At 45.3% G+C, this 11,603-nt stretch overlaps 1 protein-coding gene across 2 annotated transcripts in view; it reads right to left on the reverse strand.

Annotated features, from left to right (window-relative positions):
* Positions 1 to 11,603, reverse strand: part of LOC143923613 (sulfotransferase 1A1-like) — a 41,471-nt gene that overhangs the window by 17,247 nt on the left and 12,621 nt on the right. The window contains exon 1 of one of the 2 annotated variants that reach the window (XM_077447408.1): positions 4,237 to 4,357. The exons of the other annotated variant lie outside the window; for it this stretch is intronic. The gene's annotated coding sequence lies outside the window, so the exon portion shown is untranslated. Of the gene's footprint in view, positions 1 to 4,236; positions 4,358 to 11,603 lie in introns of those variants that run through there. 2 annotated transcript variants of the gene reach the window in all.

The raw sequence follows: 11,603 nt of genomic DNA on the forward strand, positions 1-11,603 counted from the left end.
AAGAACACTTGGCCCGATTAGGACAGGTACTTGAGCGACTGCGGGCCCATGGCCTGAAGATAAAGCCAAAGAAGTGTCATCTCTTCAAGAAGGAGATCGAGTACTTAGGCCATACGGTGTCCAAAGACGGGGTGCTGCCATCCCAAAATAAAGTGGCTGCCATTCAACAATGGCCGGAGCCTAGAACGCTGCGTGAGTTGAAGGCCTTCCTTGGTCTGACTGGTTACTACCGGCGGTTCATCAAAGACTATGCAAAGATAGCGGGCCCTCTGAATGAGATTTTGAGAGGAACTGCTGGGCAATCCAAGAGTCAAAGTGTTCCCTGGGGACAGAAGCAAGAGGAGGCCTTCCTGACCTTGAAAGAGGCTCTGACATCGGCCCCCATCTTGGCTTATGCTGATTTTGACAAACCATTCTTCTTATCTACTGACGGTAGTCTCTACGGACTCGGGGCAGTGTTGTCACAGATGCAGGACGGACACGAAAGAGTGATTGCCTATGCCAGTAGGTCCCTGCGGGATACGGAGCGAAACCCTCATAACTATAGTTCCTTCCGGCTAGAGCTCCTTGCCCTGGTGTGGGCCATGACAGAGAAGTTTGCCGGTTACCTTACAGGGGCTAAAATCTTTGTACGGACTGATAACAATCCCCTGGCCCATCTGGATACTGCTAGACTGGGAGCCCTGGAGCAACGTTGGGCAGCTCGCCTTGCAAAGTATGACTTCTCAATTCGCTATCGCTCTGCTACAGAGAATACCAATGCTGATGGTCTGTCGAGGGTTACTTTTGAAACTCCATTGGGAGAGCTTGATGAACAAAAGGAAGAGGATGAAATTCCAGACTTCCGCAAGTTTACACCTCCAGCAGTCGCAGCACAGACAAGCGGGGAGGCCCGGTCCCTGCCTAAGGCATTAGCAAGAACTAATGAGGAATGGGGGCGAATACAAGATGAAGACATTGGACTGCGACAGATAAAAGGTTGGGTGGCTCGACAAAGAAAACCAGACAGAGAGGAAAGGGCTGATCTTGATGCTGAGATGAAGTCAATTCTACATCAATGGGACAGACTAGAGGTTCATGGAGCTGTTCTATACCGCAAGTGGCAGCAGCCTGCCGATCTGGAGGCAAGATGGCAGGTTGTCATACCAAGGAGTCTGGCACTAGAGATAGCCAGGGAAGCTCATGAATTTGGAGCTCATTTCGGGCCAGTCAAAACTTACCAGTGGCTGCAGCGTTATGTGTATTGTCCACGACTGGAGGTCGTAGTTGAAGAAGTCTGCCGACAGTGTAGAGTGTGTGAGCTTACTAAAAGCACAGAGCAGAGGGCACCCATACAGCCCATACAGACCAAGGAACCGCTGGAGGTATTGCTGATAGATTATCTCCTCGTGGGACAGTCAGCCAGAGGCCCACAATACTGCCTGGTCATGATTGACCACTTCTCCAAGTTTGCAGTGGTCACTCCAACTCCGGACCAGACGGCTGAGTCTGCAGCTCGGGCCATCTGTCAAGATTTCATCCGGGTCTATGGATGCCCGAAACGGATTCACTCAGATCAAGGAGCATGCTTTCAAGGGAAAGTGATGGAGGAGTTACACCGACTGTATGGCATTGGAAAATCCAGGACAACTCCATATCATCCCCAAGGGAATGGGGCCTGTGAGCGCTTTAATCGGACTCTGCTTCAGATGCTGAGGACCTTAGAGGAGGACAAAAAGACACACTGGCCAGACTATCTGCCTGAATTAGTCTGGGCCTACAATAATCGTGTCCACACTACCACCGGCTATACCCCATACATGCTACTGTTCGGTAGAGCCGGACGAGAAATTGTCGAATTGAATTTGGAACAGCCAGAAGATGTGATAGAGCGATCAACCACCTCATGGGTGAAAGAACACCGCAAGCGACTCCAGACCATCTGCCGGTTAGTAGGCCAGAGATTGCAAGAAAAGACTTATACTGACCGTCCTCCCATCCAAGAGATTCCGTTGCAACCTGGAGACCGGGTGCTGGTTCGAGAGAAACGGCCCAGAGGCAAGTTGAGTGAGCGTTGGGAGGTACAGCCGTACAAAGTGATCAAGAGAGTGTATCCCAATGGTCCAGTTTACGAAGTTCGTGTTGAGAATGGGGAGTCGGCTTCAAGGGTTCTACATAGGAATATGCTACGGCCATGTCGGTCAGAAGATCGGATACCTGCACAGAGGACACCACTCCCTGCCCCTTCCTCAGAATTTGTCATTTCCGATGGGAATAATATTGAAGACTGGTGGATTGTTCCTGACTCTGCACGTGATGAAGCCCCTGTTATAGAACCAGTACCAGCTCCAAGGGAGGAAGGACAAGTCCTAACAGAAAGACAAGACCTTCGGAGATCTAGTAGGTCTACTGCAGGGGTTCCACCAAACAGGTACAATGCTGATCAGTTTATTTGGTCTAACTGTATGTATTATGAACAATGTTGTGCTGCCGTTAAAGATTGATTTAACCCTTTTCTTCCCCATGGACTATATAGCAAGGCCGAGGACGGCCACCTTTAAGCGGGGAGGCATGTAGGGGTCAGCCCCTAGGATTACTGAACTATATTGCACTGTGTTCCATCTATAATATATACAGCCTGCTATTTCCAGTTTAGCCACAAGATGTCACTGTTGCTGCCGACCCTTCAGAGGAGAGGAAACAGGAAGTGGCAGTGAGAGAGAACTGTGAGGAGTGTGTGGGCAGCTGAGGAATTCCTGTGCGGAGCTGAGGAAAAGTCAAGTCTGCCCTGAGGAGAGGGAGACTTTGTGTGGATAAAGAGTCGCAGTATCCAGCTAAAGATCGGGCACCTCGGGCAGAGAGAGAGAGCTGTGGTGATTTTGGGCCGCATCTGTGTTCATCCATCCGTCCCAGACGGGCAAGCTGCAGCACTAGGAACTGGACTTCACCTGCCTCATGAAGGAGGCCAAGACAAGGGACCCTCCAGCTGTCTAACAAACTGTGAGTGAGCACCGGTGCTGGATTGTGATAGGGAATAGTACAGTCCCTACTGAGATAGTACGTTGTAGAAACGTGTCCCGATAAGCGGGAATCAGGCAGGACATATTAGAAGAGGGTAGCCTGTATCACTGTGCATGTGTTGGCGGGAAAGCCATTTTGTGTACCACATCCCAGTTAGCCTTACTGTAAACTACTGTGAATTGTTAATACTGTTATCCTCCTCCTCCGGCCATTATATCTTACTGTTTAATAAAGCCGGTTTTTGTTTCAGCCTCCTTGTCTGCTGTCCCGTACTTGAAACCTGCATTGCGGTCTCCTATACCTCTGACCGCTACAATATCTTGGTCTCATTCTCCAGTAGTGAACTAAATGAACATTATCCATGCTACATTGATGATACATTCTCATCCATACTACACTGATGTAACATTCTCAACATGTTTCACAGAATAGAGGCTTTTTCAGGAGTAATTGTAGCATGAAACAAGCAAATAATGAAAATTCATTTGCTTTTCATATTGTACATTTATCAGTATATACATTCACTTCTCCTTGGAGCATGCCAAAGGCTACCCCTCCTATGGTCACTGATGGGCACTGATTGCCAGCACTGATTGCCAGCACTAGTGGGCACTGATAGGCAGCACTGGTGGGCACTGTTGGGACTGCACTAGTAATCAGGACAGTGATAATCAGTTCCCTGATTATTGTTGTAGATGTCCTTTTAACACAAGCCGGTTATCGGTTCTCTTCTCCTCTCCTTGCACTGTTAGTGTAAAGAAAGGAAAGCCGATAATGTTGACATCATGATCAGCTGTCATTGACCCCTTACCTCGTGAATATGTCACACTGACACTACCCCAAAGCACCCCGTGCCCTGATGAAGTTATGTAGGTGGTGAAACACGTCAGGAACACATTGCACAATGCATTTGTTGAGCAGTGCACTATGCAGCAATAATATTTTGGTAAAGGATGGTACAGTATAGGAATGAGAGAGAAGTGAAAAGTAATAAATATATGAGCAGGAAAGAGCCGGTATAAAATGTATGGAGAGAGATACAAAGGATAATAAAAAGGAGAAGTAAATTCTACATATCTGAAGTATTGCACAGGTATAGCAACTTTTATATAGGACTTTGTGATCAATGTAGATGATTACAAGCCCCATGTCACCATAATTCTTATTATAAATGGACTACGGTACAGTTTGCAGATTATCGCAGAATAGCGGTCTCAGCCATAATGATAGTCTTACCTTCCAGGGGTCTGATCTGTGACACAGGACAGTGCCGGGTTACCTTTGCTCAGGTGTACAAAGGTGTGAAAAGGATGGAACCAGAGACTGACATACAAAGGTTGTACGCAGATTAGAATTGAACCCATTCACTGCCAAGCCCTGCCTAGAACATATAGAAATCTACTGACATCTGAAAATTTGATACAAAGTGAAAATGTTTCCCCTCATCTAATAATATTCTATTAAGTCTGTCTGCAGGATTTAATTTTGTATTGGTAAAAACCTTTCCATGACTGAATCCAAAGAACAATTGGAACAGGTTATTTTACAATCTGACAGTGGGGGCTGGTGCTCTATTTTCTCCATTTGTGGCAAACAAGCCACCTGACAAACTCCCCCTCTGTTCATTCGATCAGTCAAACCCCCCACCACCCCATCACTCGCTTGACGAACAAACCCACCCCTTGCTCACCAGTCCGTCTGCCCATCAACCCCACACTTACCCTATCCAGGATCGCAGGCAGCTTCGGCACCTTCCCCCTGCATCTCCTCCTTGGTGCCCCCCCCCCCCCCTCCCCGACCAATACAGTCGCTTCACCTCTGGGCCAATCAGGTCTCAGGACCCGCTTCCTGATTGGCTAGGAGGAGAAGCAGGAAGACAATAGCAGATTATAATTTGCTATTGTCACACAACTGGGTGGGCTCATCTTCAATTCAATATTAAAAGAAGCTGGAAGTGCCAATATTATGGGGGAGATGTGAGGAAGTTTAGTAACGACTGCCCAAGTAACAAATATGCCCCAAATAGAATCAGAAAGTAACTTTTTCAGAACAAGCCTGCAAGTACATTTAGAACTGCTTGAGGTCAATTTATGCACTGCGCATGCGCATGCGGCACTTGCGCTCGTTCAAATGCATTGGTTCACTGCGCGGCCAAAATCTTAGTAAATGTCAAGCAACACAAATTAAATTCCGTGGCTTGAACGGGCGCAACTCTAAATTTTCTGTTTACGCTGGTTCGCCTTTATGTATTTTTTTTAAGGATATTTGCACACAGGTCATGTTAGCATGTTACGTTGCCAACATGTGACATGCACCTTGTTAAAATGATGTAAAAAGACTCTCGCTCCTCTAGCTCCTCCTAAAAGGGCATTTAACCTTCCCCTCTAATGCATATGATTTAATTGGGCTAGCTTTAGCTTTTAAAGGGGAACTCTACACTCCATTCTCCAGTGCTCTTGTCTTCCCCTTCTAAGCCCTTGTACACACGGTCGGAAATTCCGATGGAAAATGTCCGATCGGACCGGATAATCCGACCGTGTGTGGGCTCCATCTGACTTTTTCAGTCGGAATGTCCGACCAACAAAGTTTGAGAGCTGGATATAAAATTTTCTGACAACATGATCCGATCGGACTTTGTCCGATCATTGGTAGAGAATTCCGATCGGACAAAGCGCCACGCATGCTCAGATCAAATTATGAGACCAAAGCTATTGGCTACTGGCTGCAACGTAGTCCCGTCGTAACGAACGAACGTCATCACGTTCTGAACGATCGGATTTTCCGACAACTTTGTCCGACCGTGTGTATGCAACACAAGTTTCGGACAAAACCCGTTGGAAAAAATCCAACGGATTTTGTTTTCGGAATGTCCGACCGTGTGTACGGGAGCTAACCTCTTAGATTTCCATGGGCTAACTTTTGCTTTTAAAGGGGAACTCCACGCTCCATTCCATGCTCAAAAGGCTGTGAGCTGCCTTCACCAATACAAACCAAATCCTTTTTTCAGGGCATAGAACGCGGCCAGCTAGGAAAGGTGCGAGAAGAGCGATCGCCCAACCTCCTCCTGAACCATGCAAGGTCACATCCGCTCAACATAGGTGGCTGCTTTTGGGGCATGTTGGGCTCTGCCCAATAACAACCACAAAGCACCTTGTGCCCACTAGATTAAAGGGGCTTTCCACATTCTGTAAAGTCCCATGTCTGCAGTCCCCCACAACCCCTTTAACTAGGCTGATTGGCATGGCAAATCAAAAAAAGGTGTGATTTGGCCAGGCTACTTTCCTGGTGCCTTCATGGTAGCACATGCATGGATTGTGTGTATGCTGCCATGGATAGGCACCAGGAAAGAAATTACAGAGAGGCAAGTATTCAATTTTCCATTTTAGCGCAGTGGTTCTCAGCCTCAGTCCTCAAGTACTGCCGACAGGACATGTTTTTGGAATTTATCTTGGCTAAAATAGCTGTCCAAAATACCAATCCATTGACTGATTTAAAGCACCTGTGCAAGATGAAGGAAAACCTGCAAACATGGCCTGTTGGGGCTACTTGAGGACAGAGTTGAAAAACACTGATTTAGAGCAGTGTTTCTCAACTCCAGTCCTCAAGTCGCCACAACAGGTCATGTTTTCAGGATTTCCCACAGATTAAATGGCTGTGGTAATTGCTAAGGCAGTGAAACTGATTAAATCAACTGTGCAAAATAATGGAAAACCTGAAAACATGACCTGTTGGTGCACCTTGAGGACTGGAGTTGAGAAACACTGATTTAGAGCACTGCACTAAAATCTAGCTCATGACAATCCTATTCTAATTGTGGGCATTTGAGAGAAACCACGTGAGTGTTAGAACCCCTGCTTGTCTTTTTTAGGTTGAGCTTTGTGTCCCTTTTCTTAAAATTGTCTTCACTTCCTGTCACATAGCCAAACAGGAAGTGAGGGTAAAACCCTACCAATGTCTTTCCTTGGGGACACACAGGTCAATCTAACTAGTGTCCCCATTAGGCAAATTGCACTCTAGCACTTTGTTGTGTACACTCCAAATTCTTAGGTATTTTTGGATTTATCCACTCTGCAATACAAGTGTAGTCGGTGAAAATCTGAGGGGAAGCACTGGTGATTTTAACATGCAATCATGTAGAAGCTAAGATGCACTTGTAGTGCAAAGTGGATTTGCCTTTAGTAAGTAAACACCAAAGTCCAAGATACCTAATAATTTGGGTGTTAGAGGTCATTTTACCTAATAGGGAAACTATTTAGATTGACCCTCACTTCCTGTTTGGCTATGTGACAGGAAGTGAAAAAATTTGAAGGAGAAAGTGTAAAAATTTGGGAGGTGTCATCACCCTATCAGGGGTGCAGACCTCCCTAAAAACTGACAAGACTTCTAATGCTTCTGCACTCTATCCCCCAGCAAAAATAAGAGGATTTCATTTAGTTGAACTTTGCTAAGACGCATTCCTGATTATGTCAATGGCCCATTTAGACCTTGTTTAATAGAAAACACCAGTTGCCTTTCACTATAAACATTTGTTAGTCCAGTCCTGGAAATCTACATCTGCTTTACTATCAATTTACATCCAAATATGGATTCCTGCAGCTTAATGCACCAAATGCATCTAGATGCACGAATGCTGTGTGCGCATGCGCGAGTGCTGTGTACGCTTTGTGCGCATAGGTATGTGTCTGAGGTGCATATATGTTTCCCGGAAGCAGTGCACAGCACACAGGAATTGCATCACGCCCCAACAGGAAGTTGCTTGTACTGCTGCTAATTTCTTCCCACCACCATGCCCGGCTCACTGTTTTCTGAGAAAGAGATGATCCTTATTTGCAAATTAAGAAAATAATTTTTTTTTTTTTTTTTTTAAATGGGGTGATGTTTGTGTGGGTCCCTAACACACATTCAGACATATTAGGGCCAATTTAGACAGGATCCGCTTTACCTACCAGCATGTTTTTAGAGTGTAATGGTGCCAAACTTCGCTATTTAACCACTTAAGGACCGCCGTATTGCCATTATACGTCATCAGAATGGCACAGGCAGGCACAATCACGTAGATCTACGTGCCTGCCTTCCAGCGGGTGGGGGGTCCGATCGGACCCCCTCCCGCTGGGTACGGCGGTCCGTTTCCCTCCAGCAGCGATCCGTGATGAGGGGATGGCCGTTGGTTTTCGGCCACCCCCTCTGGATCGCTCCTGGCCAATGACGAACTTCCTCCCACTGTGTATTGTTTACACAGGAAGGAGGAAGTGATGTCATTCTCCTCGGGGCGGTCTTTTTGACCGGACTACGAGGAGAAGACTAATAGTAAGTGTGCACCAACACTACACTGACATGTAGGTACACACAGGTACACAAACCCCCCCCCGATCGCCCCCCGATCCCCCCCCTGCCCTCCCTCCCCCCCCCAGTCACAGTGTCACTGATTGCATTGATCATTTCTTTACTGATCAATGCATTCAATGTCAGTTGTAAAAGTAAAAACTGTCAGGGCAGTTAGTGTAAGGTCCAGGGTAGCCCCCTATCACCCCCCAATAAAGATTTAACCCCCTGATTGCCCCTAGAGTTAACCCTTTCACCCCCTTTTGCCAGTGTCACTAAGCGATCATTTTTCTGATCGCTGCAGTAGTGTCGCTAATGTCGCTAGGTAGCTAGTTATTTTTTTAGGTTCACCGCCAGGTTTTTATATCGCTAGGTACCCCGATATACTACCCAATAATGGTTTTAACATCCTGATTGCCCCTAGTTAACCCTTTCACCCCCTTTTGCCACTGTCACTAAGCGATCATTTTTCTGATCGCTGCATCAGTGTCGCTACTGTCGCTAGGTAGCTAGTTATTTTTTTAGGTTCACCGCCAGGTTTTTATAGCGCTAGGTACCCCGATATACTACCCAATAATGGTTTTAACATCCTGATTGCCCCTAGTTAACCCTTTCACCCCCTTTTGCCACTGTCACTAAGCGATCATTTTTCTGATCGCTGCATCAGTGTCGCTACTGTCGCTAGGTAGCTAGTTATTTTTTTAGGTTCACCGCCAGGTTTTTATAGCGCTAGGTACCCCGATATACTACCCAATAATGGTTTTAACATCCTGATTGCCCCTAGTTAACCCTTTCACCCCCTTTTGCCACTGTCACTAAGCGATCATTTTTCTGATCGCTGCATCAGTGTCGCTACTGTCGCTAGGTAGCTAGTTATTTTTTTAGGTTCACCGCCAGGTTTTTATAGCGCTAGGTACCCCGATATACTACCCAATAATGGTTTTAACATCCTGATTGCCCCTAGTTAACCCTTTCACCCCTTTTGCCAGTGTCACTAAGCGATAATTTTTCTGATCGCTGCATCAGTGTCGCTACTGTCGCTAGGTAGCTAGTTATTTTTTTAGGTTCACCGCCAGGTTTTTATAGCGCTAGGTACCCCGATATACTACCCAATAATGGTTTTAACCCCCTGATTGCCCCTAGTTAACCCTTTCACCAGCGATCACAGTATAAGTGTCACTGGTGACGCTGGTTAGCCAGTTAGTTATTTAGGTTTTTATATAGCGCCAGGGACCCCCATATACTACCTAATAAAAATTTGAACCCCCTGATTGCCCCTAGTTAACCCTTTCACCACTGATCACTGTATAAGTGTTACGGGTGACTCTGGTTAGTTTGCTTTTTATAGCATCAGGGCACCCACCATTTATTACCCAATAAAGGTTTAACCCCCTGATCACCCGGCGGGTGATATCAATTAGGTTTTAGGGTCAGGGTCTGCGTCGCCCCAGGCAGCGCTAGGTTAGTGCCAGTACCGCTAACACCCACGCGCAAAGCATACGCCTCCCGTAGTGGTATAGAATCTGAACAGATCAATATCTGATCTGATCAGATCTATACTAGCGTCCCCAGCAGTTCAGGGTTCCAAAAAAACGCATTGTTAGCGGGATCAGCCCAGATACCTGCTAGCACCTGCGTTTTGCCCCTCTGCCCAGCCCACCCAAGTGCAGTATCGATCGATCACTGTCACTTACAAAACACTAAACACATAACTGCAGCGATCGCAGAGTCAGGCCTGATCCCTGCGATCGCTAACAGTTTTTTTGGTAGCATTTTATATTTAAATCAGGAAGGCAGTGCTTGGTTTTCAGGGTCCCGTACGCGGCTAGGCTCCCAAAAAGTCCCACACATGTGGTATCCCCGTACTCAGGAGAAGCAGCAGAATGTATTTTGGGGTGTCATTTCACATATGCCCATGGCATGTGTGAGCAATATATCATTTAGTGACAACTTTGTGCAAAAAAAAAAAAGTTTGTAATATTCCCGCAACTTGTGGCAAAATATAAAATATTCCATGGACTCAACATGCCTCTCAGTAAATAGCTTGGGGTGTCTACTTTCCAAAATGGGGTCATTTTGGGGGGTTTTGTGCTATTTTGGCATTTTATGGCCTTCCGAAACTGTGATAGGTAGTGAGGAGTTAAATCAAAAATTTGCACCCTTAGAAATCCTGAAGGTGGTGATTGGTTTTCGGGGTGCCGTGCGAGACTAGACTCCCAAAAAGTCCCATACATGTGGTATCCCCATACTCGGGAGAAGTAGCGGAATATATTTTGGGGTGCAATTCCACATATAACCATAGCATGTGTGAGCAATATATCATTTAGTGACAACTTTTTGTAAAATTTTTTTTTTTTTTTTTTTGTCATTATTCAATCCCTTAGGACAAAAAAAATAAATATTCAATGGGCTCAACATACCCATCAGCAATTTCCTTGGGGTGTCTACTTTCCAAAATGGGGTCATTTGGGGGGGGGTTTGTACTGATAGGCAGTCATAAATTAAAAGCTGTGTAAATTCCAGAAAATCTACTCTAGTTTGTAGACGCTATAACTTTTGCGCAAACCAAAAAATATACGCTTATTGACATTTTTTTTTACTAAAGACATGTGGCTGAATAAATTTTGCCCTCAATGTATGACTAAAATGTAGTTTATTCGATTTTTCTTATAACAAAAAGAAGAAAATATCTTTTTTTTTCAAAATTTTCGCTTTTTTTCCATTTATATCGCAAAAAAAAAAAAACGCAGAGGCAATCAAATACCATCAAAAGAAAGCTCTATTTGTGGGAAGAAAAGGACACAAATTTCGTTTGGGTGCAATATTGCATGACCGCGCAAATACCAGTTAAAGCAGCGCAGTGCGAAATTGGAAAAAGACCTCTGGTCCTTAAGGTGTTTATTGGTCCGGAGCTGAAGTGGTTAAAAATCCCCTTAGGCAACACTTTACATTTTTTTACTGGTTACATGTTTTGAGTTACAGAGGAGGTCTAGGGCCAAAATTATTATTTCTCTCGCTCTAACATTCGCAGCGAAACCTCACGTGTGTGCTTTGAACACCGTTTTGCATATGTGGGCGGGACTTAGGTATGCGTTCGCTTCTGAATGCGAGCACACGGGGACAGGGGCACTTTAAAATTATTATTTTTTTTTATTATTGTTCATTTTACTTTATTTATTTTAGTTTGACATTTTTTTTCTCCAAAAATATTTTTTTTGATCACTTTTATACCTATTACAAGGAATGTAAACATCCCTTGTAATAGGAATATGGCATGACAG

Source organism: Lithobates pipiens, unplaced genomic scaffold (genome assembly GCF_037356315.1).
Source record: "Lithobates pipiens isolate NorthernLeopardFrog02 unplaced genomic scaffold, aLitPip1_a1.2 Scaffold_22, whole genome shotgun sequence".
In the NCBI taxonomy this organism is placed as follows: domain Eukaryota; kingdom Metazoa; phylum Chordata; class Amphibia; order Anura; family Ranidae; genus Lithobates; species Lithobates pipiens.